Below are 18,392 nucleotides of genomic sequence, written 5' to 3' on the forward strand. Positions count from 1 at the left end.
TAAAAGGGTTGCCCCATGAAAAATATTCGACAGTTTTCAAACCAGCACCTGGATCAGAATACGTTTAAATTGCATGTAATTAATATTAAGAGTTATTCAATAAAATGTATCTGTATAGCGCCACCTGCTGTTTGTTTTTTTCTTATTTCTTTGTCCTGCTCACTGAGAAGGTTGCACATTCTCAGTTTCATCCTTCAACTGCTTCCTGAGTTGTGATAGGGAGAGCATGGACACGCCCCCTGAGCTGTGATAGGGAGAGCTGAGACACGCCCCCTGAGCTGTGATAGGGAGAGGTGAGACACGCCCCCTGAGCTGCAGCAGAAAGGACACATCCCCTTAGATGCAGCAGAAAGGACACTCCTCTTGAGCTGCCAGCTTGATAAAATCTAGCAGAGCAATGAATTTGGAGATCTCTGGACCCATGTGAAGTACAGGGTTGGTTCTAGCTTTTTTAGCAAGAGATTGTCATGTACTTTATTTCTGATTATCATTTTTTACATTCATAATGGGATAACCCCTTTAAAGTGATGACATACTGTATCGCTAGGATAGGCCATCATTTTATGATCAATGGGGGTCCGATCTATGGAAACCCCACTGATCCTGAGAATGAAGAGTCGCAGTACTGACTCCCAGTCTTTCCCCGCACAGCGGCGCCTCAGCCGTTCATACAGCACAAAAGGGGCCAGCAGCAGTTCCCTGCACGGCTGGTGGCTGACAGCTGCTGTTTGCAGAGGAAACATTGGGATGCAGTCTTAAAGCTGTGAAGTGGCCCCTTTATTGTTAGGGTTGGCGGTTGTCCCAGATGTTGGATTCCCCCATGAAGTGATGTCATATACTAGCAAATACCCCTTTAAATGAACATTTTGATTTAAAATATTTTAACTTGTGTTGAGTGGCAGTTTGCAAACCCTGTAGGGGGCGCTGCAGAAAAATCATTCATAAATCAAGCATTAACAGTACACTCCGGGACCCATGAGTCATTAATTGGAGGTCTCTGCAGGAGATCACAGCGTTAAAAATGTGGATTGTTCAAAAGTAGGCCAAATCTTGTAGAGATAGAAAGCTAATGACATAGAGAGATAAATATGAGATAGAGAGGGATTAGGTGGATATGATTAGAAGATAGATAGATAGATAGATAGATAGATAGATAGATAGATAGATAGAAGATATATTTTCATGGCTTTCAAATGTTACTGCATAATAGAAATATAAGATACATTTTTCTGTAAATCCTTTATTGCATTAAATAGGCAGCACGGTGGCTCAGTGGGCAGCACGGTGGCTCAGTGGTCAGCACTGGGGTCCTTGGTTCAAATCCGATCATGGACAACATCTGCATGGAGTTTGTATGTTCTCCCCATGGGTTTCCTCCAGGTTCTCCAGTTTCCTCCACACTCTAAACACAGACTGATAGGGACCTTCGATTTGTGAGCCCCATTGGGGACAGCGTGATGCTAATGGCTGTAAAGTGCTGCGAAATATAGTGGCGCTATATACAGGGGTGCGCCTAGCCTTTCGGCTGCCTGAGGCGAAAACTGAAACAGTGCCCCTCCCTGGTTCCAATTTCTTAACCCAACCCCTTCCCTTTAGTCCTACTATTAAAGATATACTTGGGAAACATCACATACAGATCTACAAAACATACAGGGTCATACAACACCACATACTGTACCTCTTACATCCAGTGATGTGTCCTCTGATGTAGACACTCTCTTTTATTTTCTCCATTCAGACCAGACCGCCATGATTATTTCTTTCATCCATCTCTTGTCTCTGCAGAGTTTTACAACTACTTTTCCATCCTCCTCCCCATCTTCTAAACACCCCATCCTGCCACCTCTAATACTGTGCCCGCTGTGTGTCCCAATACTATACTGCAGAAACAGTCCCCCTGAAAATACTGGTACTGTACAGATAGTGCCCCCTATGATAATTATTGGCACACAGTGCTCTAAAAAATAACTGTGCCCAGCAAATAGTGTCCCTGAAACTTATAGTGCTGTAAACCTAGTGTCCTCCAAAAATAATTGTGCTAAGCTGATACTGTGCCAGGGTGCCTCCCAATGTAACAGTCCTCCCAAAAGTCCCACCAATAGTAATAATTCTCTGCCAGAGTGCACTATGTGGTAACAGTGCACCCAGTAGTACTGTAATAATGTCCTTAATTTTGCCACCAGAAATAATGATGCTTCCATAGTGCCCCAGTAGTAATAATTCCCCCTATAATATGTGCCTATACAAAAAATACCCCCTTATAATGTGTAATAGTACAAAAATGACCCCTTTACAATGTTTGCCAGTAAAATATAATCCCCCGTTGCAATGTGTGCCAGTACAAAAGTACCCTCTTGTGTGTGGGCATGTGCCAGTACAAAAAAAAAAAAAACTTTTAGTGTCCCATCAGAACAAATGTCCCCATAGTGGCCCCCTTATAATGTGTTCCAGTACAAAAATGCTACTTCTAGTCTGTGCCCTGAGCTCTATGCAGCCCATCTCAGGCAGTGCGATAATGATGACACCGGCCTCTGATATCCAAAATGTTACATATCCAGCTCAACTTGTGTGGAAACTCTGCGTGCACGGAAGGAACAGGTTATCCAGGTAATATGAAGAAAGGAAAAATATCCGGCACTGGAATGATATTCAGTAAAAAATGTCCTCTTTATTGAACAAGTACAAACAGATCCTCGCATAAAAGCGGTTGTTGACGCGTTTCGGACAAATGTCCTTAGTCGTAACAAAGGTTGATGTTGGAATGGGAGATTTTATGGATCCACCCAAAAATCCATTCCCCCAAAATGGGAGGGGAAAAAAGAAGGAAAATCACCTCTCCAGCAACAACCACCTAAAGCCTATTTGAGGAAACGGTGGGCCAGGGAGACATCGCTTCCATGCCCCGTTGCAGCATTCAACTGTATTGCTGTCCTGAGTACAGCGATTCAGTTGAATATGTAGAAATGAGCGTTTCCACAATAATAGCGCTCGTTGCCCATGGCCCTTCTGCTGCCCCCCTCTTGCCCCTACTTGGTGCTGCCTGAGGCAATTGCCTCACCTGGCCTCATTGGTGGTGCACACCGGCTATATATAAAGTTACATAAATAAAGAGCCTAGTAAATTTCATAAAATCTTACTGTGCTGGATTTTGCAAAGAATCTTTCACCCAAAAAAACTATAATGAGTGAATAGCTTTAGATTTTGGATATATCATGTTTATTGTACTTTTTTGCAGCAAGCCCACAAATGATCTGTTTCCTAATGCATCACCCGGACTCCTAAGCTGAGTGAACAAAAGTGCAGCGGACTCCTAGGTGCGTCGTCAGCATTGCAGGTTTACAATGGGAGAATGCAAGTAATTGTAAACATAAAAATGACATATCAGAATATGTGTCTTTTAAGCTATTCTTACATTTCGGGGAGGTTTTCCCTGGTGACAGATTCCCTTTTTTAGAAACTAAAAAACCTTAAAATTTTTTTAGTCTGGAAAAAAAGACTTTCTACTAGCGCGGCCTGCTGCTTCTCTCACCTGTCATTCACGTCCGGTGAGATGACATCACGTGACCATGGCACGGCACAGTGATGTTGCGTCCACAAGGCTGTGCAGTGATTGGCTTACGTAGTCATGTGACGTCTCGTTGAGCATGATGCCATTACTCAAATCACTTGAAATGTACCTAAAAAATTATGTGAATAAGGATAAACTGTATCACCACACACAACCTGTGGACAGGTGTGGTGCTATTTTTATTTTTTAAAAGCAACATTTTTTTTTCTAGTCCTGGAACCCTTTAAAGGGTATTTTTTTTTAAAGCCCAAAATTGGTTGAAAAAAAAATAAAAGAAGTAATGCTAGCCTCACCGATCCCCTGCCGCTCCTGTTTGAACCCTTACCAGTCACCCACTGGTCTCTTCTTTCTGGTTCCTCTTGACACACAGGAAATGACTACTCAGCCAATCGCTGCTTAAGGCGGGTTACCCCTCTGGCCAGTGATTGGTTGAGTAGGCATTTTCGTTGTATCAAGAGGGACCAGGAATGGTCGGAACAGGAGCGTCAGGAGATGGTGGAGGCGAGTATCCTTAATTTTCGACCCATTCTGAGCCTTTTATAAAAGATTTTTATGCCCAACAACACCTTTAATGGATGGTTCCCTATAGACTCTGACTGCGTCTCCAGTGAACAATTTACGTGAATATTTCCAGGACAAATATGAGAGGAACAGCAAAACACAGAGTAATAAGGAATGGCGCTCCAGAATTCTTATTTTATGGAAAATGCAAGCAGTGCAACAAACACACATATAAAGTCCGCTTAAGGGCTCATGCACATGACTTTTTTGAAGATCCCTTGTAACAATGCCTGTTCTTGTCTGCAAAATGGACAAGAATAGGACATGTTCTATTTTTTTGCGGAATGGACATGCGGACATACGGAAACGGAATGGACACGGAGTAATTTAATTTTTTTTTTCTTTGCAGACTCATTGAAGTGAATGGTTCCACATACGGACCTGTAAAAAAAAAAATGGAAAAAAAAAAAAACGTCCATGTGCATGAGCCCTAGAGGCATCTGAGGGAACAATGCCCTATATAGCCCCATGTATAGCGGCATGTGACACGGATGCCACATATGAGAACGGTATGTGTACCTTCATGTAGTTGGGATGAGAGGCATAAAACAAAAATGAATACTGCCCCATACAATGCTCCACAGCAAGGGGAGCTACTCTGATTACAGTAGAACTACAAGTCCCATCGTGGACACCATTTCTATGGCTCGGAGGTCATGCTAGGTCTTCCAGTTCCATAATAGGGGAATCTCAGTTTACAGCTAATCCTATTCTAGGCTGACAATCAAAATTTCACTGAAGGTCTTGGCAAAAAAAAATCAAAAAAATCAGATTTTCTTAATTAAATAAAAACGACTCTTCTTGCAGGTGATTAATCAACATATTAACTTTGCAGGGCAGCAGATTTGAAGCTTTTAGATTTTAATATGTCTGGAAATCATTATTCTAATGGATCATTCGGCATGCTGAAATGATAGTATTTAATCATTGCATTTTTCATTGAGTATAGTCAAATGTAACTTTTTAATAGATCACTGTGTCAGATCTATAACCTGTATACGTGGCATTTCAGAGGCAGGTTAGGACACGACGAGAATGTAGAGCCGTAGATTAATGCCGCTGGAATGTAATGCAGACTTCAATACAAGTGGAATACATAATCCTCTACGAGACTCTCATTGTATGGTAGGAAATAACAAAGCTATTACGGAGGTGATTTTCATTGACTAAATTTCTTTAAAAAGAAAAAAATTCATCAGTATTAATTGCTCTGTGTAAAGTGACACATAAATCACATGGCTGAAATCAATCTCGTACAGAAGGTATAATGGCTGTTATTACTGAGCTCCATTGTACTTGGGGACAGAAGATACCGTGTCACATTTTTATAAAATGCTGTTTAAATCTAAAATACATTTATAAAAAAAGGCGAATATATTTGTAAGTGTTTCCGTATTATGTTATTGGTCAGTATTAGGGCTCATGCACACGAAGGTCCGCAAAAAACATGGATGACGTCCGGGTGCATTCCGTATTTTGCAGAACTGAACAGCTGGCCCCTAATAGAACAGTCCTATCCTTGTCAGTAATGCGGACAATAATAGGAAATATTCAATTTTTTTGCCGAACGGAAATACGGACATACGGAAATGGAATGCATACGGAGTAACTTCCGTTTTTTTTGCGGACCCATTGAACTGAATGGTTGCGCATACGGTCCACAAAAAAGCAAAAAACGGAACGGACACGGAAAGAAAATATGTTTGTGTGCATGAGCCCTTAGTTAAAGGTACATCTATGCAGGACTGATGATTTTTCCATCGCCCGTTACGTCCCTTGTAGACATACCCTAAACCAGGGGTCTCACACTTGGCCAGATATACGGGCTGCACATAGAAAAAATTTCCAGCTGACTGGCTGCATTTATTTCCAATACAACACAATACAAAAATCTAGTTTATAAAATATAGCACCACATACCTCTTACATCCAGTGACGTCTCCTCTGATGTAGATGCTCTTTCTTCATCTTCTCCATCTGGACCAGATCGCCTTGACAACTTCTTTCAGCAACGTCTCGCCTCTGTAGAGTTTGGCACATAGACATCTTAGATTTCTCACTTTTCCATCATCCTCCCCTCTGATGACCCTACGTTCTTATTCTGCTGCACCCTCAGTACTGTGCCCACCGTGCTCCCCAATGCCCACAAACATGATGCTGCAAAAATAATCCTGCCATACAGATAGTCCCCCCCATACTGCCTTAAATAGTAATAGTACCCCCTACAGTACCCCCAATAGTGATAATGCACCCATCAGTAGCAATACCCTCCATATTGTGCCCAATAATAATGCCCCACAGAATCCCCACATAAGTAGTAATTATGCCAACATGGTGCCAACAGGATAAATAAGGCCCCCCTATAGGGCCCCCAGCAGTAACAAGGACCCTTTAAAAGGCACCCCTATAAAGCCCACAGAGGTAATAAAGCCGATCTATAAACACCCCTATAGAGCCCACAGAGGTAATAAAGCCCCCTATAGTGTCCCCGGTAGTTACAATGCCCCCTATAGTGTCCCCAGTCTTTATTATGTACCCTGCAGTGCTCCATGAAGTTATATTGTAGTAATAATGTCCTCCTGCAGTTAGAACCCCCCTGTAGTGCCCCTGTATTAATGCCAGTAGTTGTGCCACATGCATTATAATGTCCCTTGTAGCGCTCTGGCCTGTATTATTGCCCCCAGTGGTGGCCCAGGAACTATAATGCCCCCCCCCACCCAATGCTCCAACCCCCCCAATAGTGCCCACATATTAACAGAAAAAAACAAAAAAAACTCACCTGACTCCCATTCTTCCGGTCTCTGGCCAAAGTTGCTGCATCCTGATGGAGGACATCACTGTGGTCTCCTGCACTGGGTCTCAGGCGGTGCGATGACGTGGTCACGAATGCCTGTGTCCTGACCATGTCATCGAGTTGCCTGAGAAGCAATGGGGCCACAGTGATGCAATTGCAACCTCCTGTGCCATTATACTGCCTCATAGGCTTCAGGCCTATTGGCCTGAGGCCCAGGAGGCTGAATGGCGGGGATGGGAGCCATAGGATCCCGTGGCCTACCGTAAACTGCTGCCCACTGCCATGGTCATTGGCTGCAGATAAATGCTCCAGGGGAAGCATATGGCCCTTGGGTCACGTGTTTGAGACCCCTGCCCTAAACAGTTCATTAGCTATCTTTGTTTGACGGATCCCCAATAATAAACTAATCATAAATTGTCGATGAACATTTTGTGGAGCAATTAAGCAGCAAGTACTACACAGTTCTTACTGAAATCAATGACCTCTCCCTGTAAAGTATGGGCATGATGGGTCCTCCAGAGCAATAGATGAGGGTCCTGATCTGGAATCTTCAGCTTTTGGCCTCATGCACACGGCCTTTACCCAGACATGGCCGTATTGCAGCCCGCAAACAGCGGTTCTGCAATATGCGGGCACCGGCCATGGGCTCCCTTGAATGGGTCCTCAATCCGGAGTTGTGCTGCGGAACAGAGGCATGGAACCACACGGAAGCACTACGGAGTGCTTCCATGGTGTTTCAGTCCCTGCCTCCGCACTGCAAAAAAAATAGAACATGATGTATTTTTTCACGGTGCGGACGGATCACAGACCCATTCAAGTTGAATTTTCCCTTGTTTTAGGGACCGCAAATTGTCAGAGAAAACGGATCCGTCCACATTGACTTACATTGTGAGTCAGGACGGATCCGTCTTACTCCGCACCACATGGCAAACAGAAAAACACTGCTTGCAGCGTTATTTTGTCCGCGATGGGAGCGCAACCAAACAGTTTAGTTTTGTCCCCTTTGACAATGAATGGGGACAAAACAGAAGCGTTTTTCCCTGATATTGAGATCCTATGATGGATCTCAATAGCGGAAAGGGAAAGCGCAGGTGTAAAAGTCATACAACACAATGCAGTTGCATCAAATACATGAAAACTGTGCAGCATTTCATAAATTTGGTGCAACCACACAATGCAAAACCAGACTTAAAAGTGACATGAAAACGGTCTCAAATGATAAATGTCCCCCTTGATTGTATGACTATTAAAGTCTGAGGTGTTCATGAAGATAAAGTTACGGTATCTTAAATTTTGAGCTGAACTTTAAGGCCTCATGCACACAAAAGTATTTTCTTTCCGTGTCCGTTCCTTTTTTTTGCGGAACGTATGCGCAACCATTCATTTCAATGGGTCTGCAAAAAAAAAAAAACGGAAGTTACTCCGTGTTATTCCGTTTCCATACAGTACAGACCAAAAGTTTGGACACACCTTCTCATTCAAAGAGTTTTCTTTATTTTCATGGCTATGAAAATTGTAGATTCACACGGAAGGCATCAAAACTATGAATTAACACATGTGGAATTATATACATAACAAACAAGTGTGAAACAACTGAAAATATGTCATATATCTAGGTTCTTCAAAGTAGCCACCTTTTGCTTTGATTACTGCTTTGCACACTCTTGGCATTCTCTTGATGAGCTTCAAGAGGTAGTCCCCTGAAATGGTTTTCACTTCACAGGTGTGCCCTGTCAGGTTTAATAAGTGGGATTTCTTGCGTTATAAATGGGGTTGGGACCATCAGTTGCGTTGAGGAGAAGTCAGGTGGATACACAGCTGATAGTCCTACTGAATAGACTGTTAGAATTTGTATTATGGCAAGAAAAAAGCAGCTAAGTAAAGAAAAACGAGTGGCCATCATTACTTTAAGAAATGAAGGTCAGTCACCCGAAAAATTGGGAAAACTTTGAAAGTAAGGGCTATTTGACCATGAAGGAGAGTGATGAGGTGTTGTGCCAGATGACCTGGCCTCCACAGTCACCGGACCTGAACCCAATCGAGATGGTTTGGGGTGAGCTGGACCGCAGAGTGAAGGCAAAAGGGCCAACAAGTGCTAAGCATCTCTGGGAACTCCTTCAAGACTGTTGGAAGACCATTTCAGGGGACTACCTCTTGAAGCTCATCAAGAGAATGCCAAGCGTGTGCAAAGCAGTAATCAAAGCAAAAGGTGGCTACTTTGAAGAACCTAGAATATGACATATTTTCAGTTGTTTCACACTTGTTTGTTATGTATATAATTCCACATGTGTTAATTCATAGTTTTGATGCCTTCATAGTCATGAAAATAAAGAAAACTCTTTGAATGAGAAGGTGTGTCCAAACTTTTGGTCTGTACTGTATGTCCGTATTTCCATTTCGCAAAAAATAGAACATGTCCTATTACTGTCCACATTACGGACAAGGATAGTACTATTCTATGAAGGGGCAGCTGTTCCGTTCCGCAAAATACGGAATGCACACGGACGTCATCCGTATATTTTGTGCACCACAAAATACATACGGTCATGTGCATGAGGCCTAAGGCAGATATTACACGTAAACAATATTAGTTTTTTCTTTTATCTAAATATGTTCCTACTGCATAATGTTATACATTTAATAAGACAGCATGCTTGATATCTGTGTCTGATATATAGCTTGGAAATTTCCATTTTCCACCATAGAAATATATCTTCAAAAATATATATCCCTTTAGTCCTGTCTTAGATTGGGTTTTACATGAATTACATTTTTTTTTTTCTTCTTCTGTAATAAGTAAATCTTTTCTTTCATGAAACCAAATGTCAGGTATATATTTCTTTTCCCTACCATGTTCTGTACTGCATTAAGAGCGCTGGAAGTCGGATCTTTGCATAAATACTATAAACTTTAAGGGGGTAAAGCCCCTCATGGTTCTTAGGGAGCCCATAAAATGTTGCTATCTGGGGTGAACTCGGCAAGATAAACTGGTACTCCGCTTCATTTAGAACTCTTCTTTGAAGGCCGTCATCTAAAATACACTTCAAATCCGAAACAAATGTTTCTGTCGGATCCTGTGGCAAAATACGATAACAACTGCGATCCAACAGCAGATCATTACACATCTGACAATATACATCCTGGTCCCAGATAACAAGGTTACCACCCTTGTCCGAGGGTTTGATAACTATGGAAGTATCCTTCTCCAAACCCATCAATGCCTCCATTTCGAATCTAGAAATATTATGGTATTTGATTTCTGGTTGTTCAATCGTCTCTATTAGTGTTGATCGGGCACCAAAGTGCTCGGGTGCTCAAGTAGAACACTTTGGGATGCTCGGGTGCTCGGCAAAGCACCCAAGCACAATGGAAGTCAATGGGAGAACCCGAGCATTAAACTGGGCACCCCCTGCTCTAAAGATGGGAGGGTGTCTGGTCAGTGGCGTACCACCAATATAGGCAGACCATGCCGTTGATATGGGGCCCGCAGCACAGGGGGGCCCGGAGCACACGGAAGGCCCCGCCCCCTCCGTTTATTTTAGACAGTACACAGACTTGTGGTGCAGGCGCAGTGGCCCCACGGCACTCCCCCCCCCTCCCCCCCGGCTTCTGGAGTCTTGTCTGACCTGCCTGAACTTGATTCATCCGGCCGGGCTGCGGGCGTGTTGTAGTTCACACTGGCCAAACAGCGCAAGTCAGCACAAATAGGCAGCTGCGGATTGGCCAGTGTATTGCAGGCAGCAAAAGCGGGCGCTGCTTATACATACAGAACGCGTGAGTGAGGCAAGTAGGCAACGCACACGGCACTCATTCTTCCGCGTTGCCCGCCATGCTGAAAAAGTAATCTGCCACTGCCCTGCCCTGCCGAGTCCCAGTGACAGCAAGTGCAGTGGCACTAGTGAGTGCAGCCCAGACTGAAGGACTGCCCGCTCCTGATCGGACACGGACGGTGGTCTGTTGATTGATTGGTTGGTGGTTGTGTTGTGTATGGGAAGGGATAATGCAGCATTGCCAGCAAGAGAACTCATAGGGAGGGAGGGCAGGGGGGGCTCATAGAGGACAGTCTGCTTTCCTCCTACTCTGTCCTCTATGAGCCTCCCCCCCTGAGTCCTCTATGAGTCCACCCCAACCCCTAATGCCCCCCAAAATGCCCAGGGGGGGAGTAGGAGGAAAGCACACTGTCCTCCATGAGCCGCTCCCCCCACCCCCGAGTCCTCTATGAGCCCCCCCAACCCCTAATGCCCCCCCCAAAATGCCCAGGGGGGTGGAATAGTAGGAGGAAAGCACACTGTCCTCTATGAGCCTCTCCCCCCACCCCGAGTCCTCTATGAGCCCCCCAACCCCTAATGCCCCCCAAAATGCTCAGGGGGAGAGGAGTAGGAGGAAAGCACACTGTCCTGAGCATTTTGGGGGGCATTAGGGGTTGGAGGTGCTCATAGAGGCTCATAGAGGACTCGGGGGGGGGGGGGAGGCTCATAGAGGACAGTGTGCTTTCCTCCTACTATTCCACCCCCCTGGGCATTTTGGGGGGGGCATTAGGGGTTGGATAACCCCTCTAACTCCTTGCTGCTGATGCTGAGTGTGCACATAGCCACCAATCATATTCCCCCAAGCCACCCATCCCCCAACACATCTGTCACCTTTAGGGGGGGGGGGATATCATTGGTGACTATGTGCACACTCAGCATCAGCAGCAAGGAGTTAAATGGGTTTGGGGTAAGAGAAGTGATGACAAAATGGCGCTGGTAGCAAAGGGGTTAAGATGTGGGGGATGGCCTACGTCTGGCTTTAGCACAGTGGACACAGGAAGGAGGTGCGATGTGTATGCGGGCTCCTGCCCTGCACTCGTTCAGCTATGCTCACATACATATCGCGCCCTGTGTCCACTGTCCTGTGCCCACTCTGCTAAAACCAGACATAGCCCATCTATGCCCGGCTTTACCAAAGCAGACAGGCAGGAGCAGTGATGTGTGATCTGATCATATTTATTGTATGTATGTGTGTGTGTCTGTGTATTTTGTGTCACCATCACCATGCCCACAGTGTTCCTATGTCTTGACACAGCTGCATCAGGACGTTCTGTGCGGGGCAAGAGAAAGAAGAAGGAAGAGGAGGCAGCACCGCCAGCATGGAGTCCGTGGGAGAGGCACAGGGAGGGACACTAAGGACACAGGTAACACTACCACATGATCTACACTAGTGTTATCTGTTGTTTTACATAGGACTGCAGGTAGCACTACCACATCAGCACTAGTGCTATCTGTGGTTTTTACATAGGACTGCAGGTAACACTACCACATTATCAGCACTAGTGCTATCTGTGGTTTTACATAGGACTGCAGGTAACACTACTACATTTTCGGTAATCAGAGAGTCATCACTGTGTTATCTGTATTCAGAGAGCTATCACTGTGTTATTTGTGGTGTTACATAGGACTACAGGTGACATCTACTACATTATCTGTGCTCAGAGAGTTATCACTGTGTTATTTGCAATGTTACATAGGACTGCAGATAAAACTTTTATGGAATATCCACAGTAGTCCCATAGATTCAGAAACCACAGGGTTTTGTTCCTACTGCATTCCCTTTGCCGCAAAACTGACCTGTGCCCTTCATTCTCTGGGTCAGTACGAATACGTACGAACATATATATACATTTCTTTATTGTCAAATGGGGGTGTGGCAGGGGAGGAGCCAGGACAGGAGGTGGGATGGGCCAGGGGTGGGTAGTGGGCAGGGTTAGGGGGCCCAATTCAGATTCTTGCTATGGGGCCCAGTGATTTCTATATACACCCCTGTGTCTGGTTCATAGGAAAATTTCAGAAATTGATGTAAACACCACTGAAATGGTTCGGGAACAGCATGGGGAGGATGTCTGGATGCATCTTGGACTCCCAGGTCGCTGCTGGGAACGATGTTGTCCGAGTAGTACACCACTTTTACAGACGGACAATAATACGCACCAAACCGAAGATAAAATCGATTTTAGAGGAAAAATTGTTAAGAAACATTCTTTCCTGTATATTTACTTGTATATAAAGTACAAGTGCTACCAACAATTACAAGGAAGAGGCACTCCGATACGACCTGTATATCACATAAAGGAGGGCCTCATTCACATTGTGGTACAATTGTTCAGGTAGTGGGACTCATAAAGCCTATGCACTAAGTGAAAGGGCTGCCAAAAATTACAAGGTACCAGCACTCCAATAAACCCTTTATTACACATAAAGGAGGGCATCATACACACCCTTGAAAAATTATGATTGATTGCCTGCTGGTGACCCTCTAAAACATTAGGGGTGAGGGCCTGCTGTTGATCTGACCATCTAAAAAATTAGGGGTGAGGGTCTGCTGCTGAGCTGAGCATCTAAAACATTAAGGCCGAGTTCACACGAACGTGTGTGACCCGTGCCTGTGCTGCGGCCCGCAAATTGCGGGCCGCAATGCACGATCGCCGGCCGTGGGTCAGCCACATCGGATCGCGGACCCATTCACTTTAATGGGTCCGCGTTCCGCCCGTTCCGCAAAAAGATAGGACATGTTCTATCTTTTTGCGGAACGGAAGTACGGGATGCAACCCCACGGAAGCACTCCGTAGTGCTTCCGAGGGGTCCCGTTCCGTGCGGCCGGTCCGCAATTCTGGATTTGCGGACCCATTGAAGTGAATGGGTCCGCATCTGTGATGCGGAATGCACACGCAATTTGCGGGCCGCAATACAGCCACGGATCACACATGTTCGTGTGAACTCGGCTAAGGGCAAGGGCCTGCTGCTGATCTGACCATCTAAAAAATTAGGGGTGAGGGCCTGCTGCTGATCTGACCATCTAAAAAATTAGGGGTGAGGGTCTGCTGCTGATCTGACCTTCTAAAACATTAGGGGTGAGGGCCTGCTGCTGATCTGACCATCTACAAAAATTAGGGGAGAGGGCCTGCTGCTGATCTGACCATCTAAAAAATTAGGGGTGAGGGTCTGCTGCTGATCTGACCTTCTAAAACATTAGGGGTGAGGGTCTGCTGCTGATCTGACCTTCTAAAACATTGGGGTGAGGGTCTGCTGCTGAGCTGACCTTCTAACACATTAGGGGTGAGGGTCTGCTGCTGAGTTGACCATCTAAAACATTAGGTGTGAGGGTCTGCTGCTGATCTGTCCATCTAAAAAATTAGGGGTGAGGGTCTGCTGCTGATCTGACCTTCTAAAACATTAGGGGTGAGGGTCTGCTGCTGATCTGACCTTCTAAAACATTGGGGTGAGGGTCTGCTACTGAGCTGACCTTCTAACACATTAGGGGTGAGGGTCTGCTGCTGAGCTGACCATCTAAAACATTAGGGGCGAGGGTCTGCTGCTGATCTGTCCATCTAAAAAATTAGGGGTGAGGGTCTGCTGCTGAGCTGACCATATAAAGAGAGGTCATGCGGAAGTATATTGCCGAGAGTTTGGCAAAGGGTCATATTAGGCCATCTAAGTCTCCGGTCACAGTTGGTTTATTTTTTGTAAAGAAAAAGGATGGATCGCTTAGACCTTGTTTGGATTTCCAGGAATTGAACCTCATTACGGTCCGTGATCCGTATCCCCTTCCTTTGATTTCTGACCTTTTTGATCAAATTGTTGGAGCCAAGGTGTTCTCCAAGTTAGATTTAAGAGGGGCCTACAATCTGTTTAGAATCAAGGAGGGGGATGAGTGGAAAATGGCCTTCAACACGCACAAGGGTCATTTCGAGAATCTGGTTATGCTTTTTGGGTTAACTAAAGCTTTGATGCAGTTTTTGGGGTTTACCAATTATTATAGAAAATTTATCTTGAACTACTCTACCATTGTCAAACCTTTGACCGATATAACTAGGAAAGGCGTCGACTTCTCTGTCTGGTCGGATGAGGCATTGCAGGCCTTTTCGGCTATTAAGGAATGTTTTGCGTCTGCTCCCATTCTGATGCAGCCCGATGTGTCTCAGCCATTCGTGGTGGAGGTGGATGCATCAGAGGTGGGGGTTGGAGCAGTGTTGTCGCAGGGTTCATCTCCTGGCAAATGGCGTCTGTGTGCTTTTTTTTCCAAGAAGCTCTCAGTCGCCCAGAGGAATTATGATGTAGGAGATAGGGAATTGCTGGCCATCAAATTGGCCTTTGAGGAATGGCGTCACTAGTTGGAGGGGGCGTCTCATCCCGTTACGGTATATACTGATCATAAGAATTTGGCTTACCTGCAATCTGCCAAGCGTCTGAATCCTAGACAGGCTAGATAGTCACTGTTCTTTACTAGTTTTAATTTTGTGGTTACCTTTCGCCTGGGTGTTAAAAATGTCAAGGCAGATGCATTGTCTCGTAGTTTTCCTGAGGGAAGTGATTCAGAGGATCCTGCTCCGATTTTGGCTGATGCGGTGGTGGTCTCCGCTCTGTACCCCGAGTTGGAGATGGAGGTGTTGGGAGCCCAGGAGGGAGCTCCTGATTCTTGTCCCTCAGGGAGGTTGTTTGTTCCTGCTGGACTGCGATACAAGGTATTCAAGGAACATCACGATACTGTCCTTGCTGGACATCCTTGTGGCAAGTCCAACTTTGATCTTATTTCTCTGAGGTTCTGGTGGCTCGGGTTACGTAAGAGTGTTGAGGATTACATAGCAGCTTGTGAGACCTGTGCACGGTCAAAGGTTGCTCACACTCGACCTTCTGGTTCACTTCTTCCTTTGTCTATTCCATCTCATCCTTGGACGCACTTGTCTATGGAATTTATTACTGATCTGCCGAGTTCCTCCGGAAAAACTGTGATTTTGGTGGTTGTGGACCGTTTTAGTAAAATTGCTCACTTTGTATCGTTAGCTAGTCTGCCCAATGCTAAGACTCTTGCTCAGGTTTTTGTTGATAACATCGTGAAATTACATGGCATTCCCTCGGATGTGGTTTCTGATAGGGGCACGCAGTTTGTTTCCAGGTTTTGGAGGGCGTTCTGCTCTCGTCTTGGTGTTCAACTTTCGTTCTCTTCGGCTTTTCATCCGCAGTCAAATGGGCAGACAGTGCGTACTAACCAAAACCTGGAGACCTACTTGAGGTGTTTTGTGGCTGAGAACCAGGAGGACTGGTCCTCATTCTTATCTCTAGCAGAGTTTGCTTTGAATAACCGTAGGCAGGAGTCCACGGGTAAGTCGCCATTTTTTGGCGCATACGGTTTTCATCCTCAGTTTGGTACCTTTTCTGGGACTGGTTCCTCTGGGATGCCAGAGGAGGAGAGATTTTCTTCTGCCTTGTCTTCTATCTGGCGGAGGATCCAAGTGAATTTGGAGAAGATGGGTGAGAGGTATAAGGGAATGGCTGATAGGAGAAGTATGACTGGTCTGGACCTGTGTGTGGGTGATCTGGTGTGGTTATCTACTAAAAATATTAAACTGAGAGTACCATCTTGGAAACTGGGTCTAAGATTTATTGGACCTTACAAAATATCTGCGGTTGTCAATCCAGTGGCGTTTCATCTGGATCTTCCGCAGATCTGGAGGATCCATAATGTGTTCCACAGGTCTTTACTGAAGAAATATGTGAAACCGGTGGAACCATCACCATTGCCTCCTCCCCCTGTTCTTGTTGATAGCAATTTAGAGTTCGACATCTCTAGGGCTCTCGACTCACGTGTTCTTCGGGGTTCCCTTTAGTACCTGGTACACTGGAGGGGATACGGCCCAGAGGAGAGGATGTGGGTTCCGGCTGTGGATGTTAGTGCCAGCCGACTGGTGAGGGCCTTTCACAGGGCCCACCCGGATAAAGTTGGGCCGGGGTGTCCAGAGGTCACCCGTAGAAGGGGGGGGGGGGGGTACTGTCATGCCCTGCTCAGGTTATGTGCGGAGGTCTGCCAGGTTAGCAGCACGTGTGTAGTTTTTTGTTTGTTTTGGGTTTGGAGTTGAGCTGTATCCACATCCCTTCAGATGCACTGGGTGGGGTCGTTTGTGTGAGTTTAAATTATACCCCTTCCCAGTGTCCTGTGAGGGTTATAGCTTCTATCTTGCTCTGAGGAAAGGTGGATTTGCTGTTTCTGCTCTGCTACAAGATAAGTTGGTTTTGGTTTCCTTCTTTTGTTCTGTCTAGGCTGTTAGAGAGACACCTGCTTCCTCCAGGACCTGAGGAAGCAGGCTGCCTCTTTCCCCCTTTCCACCATCTTAGGGACTTTAGGGAATCTTCAGCCTTAGGCACGGGGGCACGTTGATTCCCACCTTTAGGGTCTGAATGTGGGCACAGAAGTCCAGGGAGAGCTGGTAGGGAATTGTCAGGAGGTGACCTTTATCCCCAGCTTCTGGCCTAGATGCTTGTTTATTGTATCTTGTATCCTACCCACCGTGACACTGGCCAACATGTGGAATGTCGAGTTCCAGCGCGTGCTCACGTTGCACAACAGTCGGTGAGCTGGCAATTGCAAGCGCTGCTGCAGCGCTGCCAGACCGGCGGCAGCTGTAGATGACTTTCGGAAATGGGCACACACGCGGTGCACCTTCACCAGTAGCTCAGGCAAATTGGGGTAGGTTTTGAGAAACTGCTGAACCACTGAGTTGAACACGTGGGCTAGTCAGACTGTGGAACACCTACCCCTTAGCAAGGGAGATTGCCACAAGGGGGTGCTCCAGGGAACAGTTGAGGGCCTGTTTGGTGTGGCCCGCCTTCTCCCTTTTACCACCCCACTGCCTCTTCCAGCTTGTTGCGGTGCTGCGGATCCCCCCCCCTCTGTACTGCTGTCCTTGCTCGGCTGGCCACCTTCCTTGGGTAGGTTGGGAACGTAATTTCATCGTCCACCACCTCCTCTTCCACTTCCTCACTCTGGTCATCCTCCTGACTTGTTGACCTAACAAGAACCTCACTTATTGACAACTGTGTCTCATCCTCATCATGAACCTCTTGAGACACTAATTGCTGTTGACTTATTGGCAACTGTGTCGGATCATCATCATCCACCTCGTGAAACTCTAATTGCCATTCCCCACCGTCATCTTTCTCTGACTGTGGATGCTCACGAGTTTTGCAATCAGTGCACAAGATCTCCTCATGTCCCTCTTCAAGCGGGCTTGGCGAGAGGGCCAAATCAAGGAATGGCGATGAAAATAGCTCCTCAGTATATCCGAGTGTGGGATCACTTGTTTGGCAAGACTCTCCATGGTGGGAGAAGGAGGATCAGGGTGAGGATTCTGTTGACCAGACTCTTGGCTACTGAGACTGGACTTTGTGGAAGACAGGGTGGTGCTTAACCGACTGGAAGCATTATCTGCTTCAATCCAACCGACCACCTGGTCGCCCTGGTGTGACTTCAAGAGTGGTCTCCTGCGCCGCCCTGCAAACTGGGACATGAAGCTAGGTATCGTGGCAGAGTCTGTTTCTTGTGCTCTGACAGCAGGCACAGTTTCATGGTGCACAGGGCCACAGACTCTGCGGCCAATTCCCTGTCCCTTACTGCTCACCTCCAGCAAATTAAATGGTATATATGCTTGCAAGTATGTCA

Source organism: Bufo bufo, chromosome 7, assembly GCF_905171765.1.
Source record: "Bufo bufo chromosome 7, aBufBuf1.1, whole genome shotgun sequence".
NCBI lineage: Eukaryota > Metazoa > Chordata > Amphibia > Anura > Bufonidae > Bufo > Bufo bufo.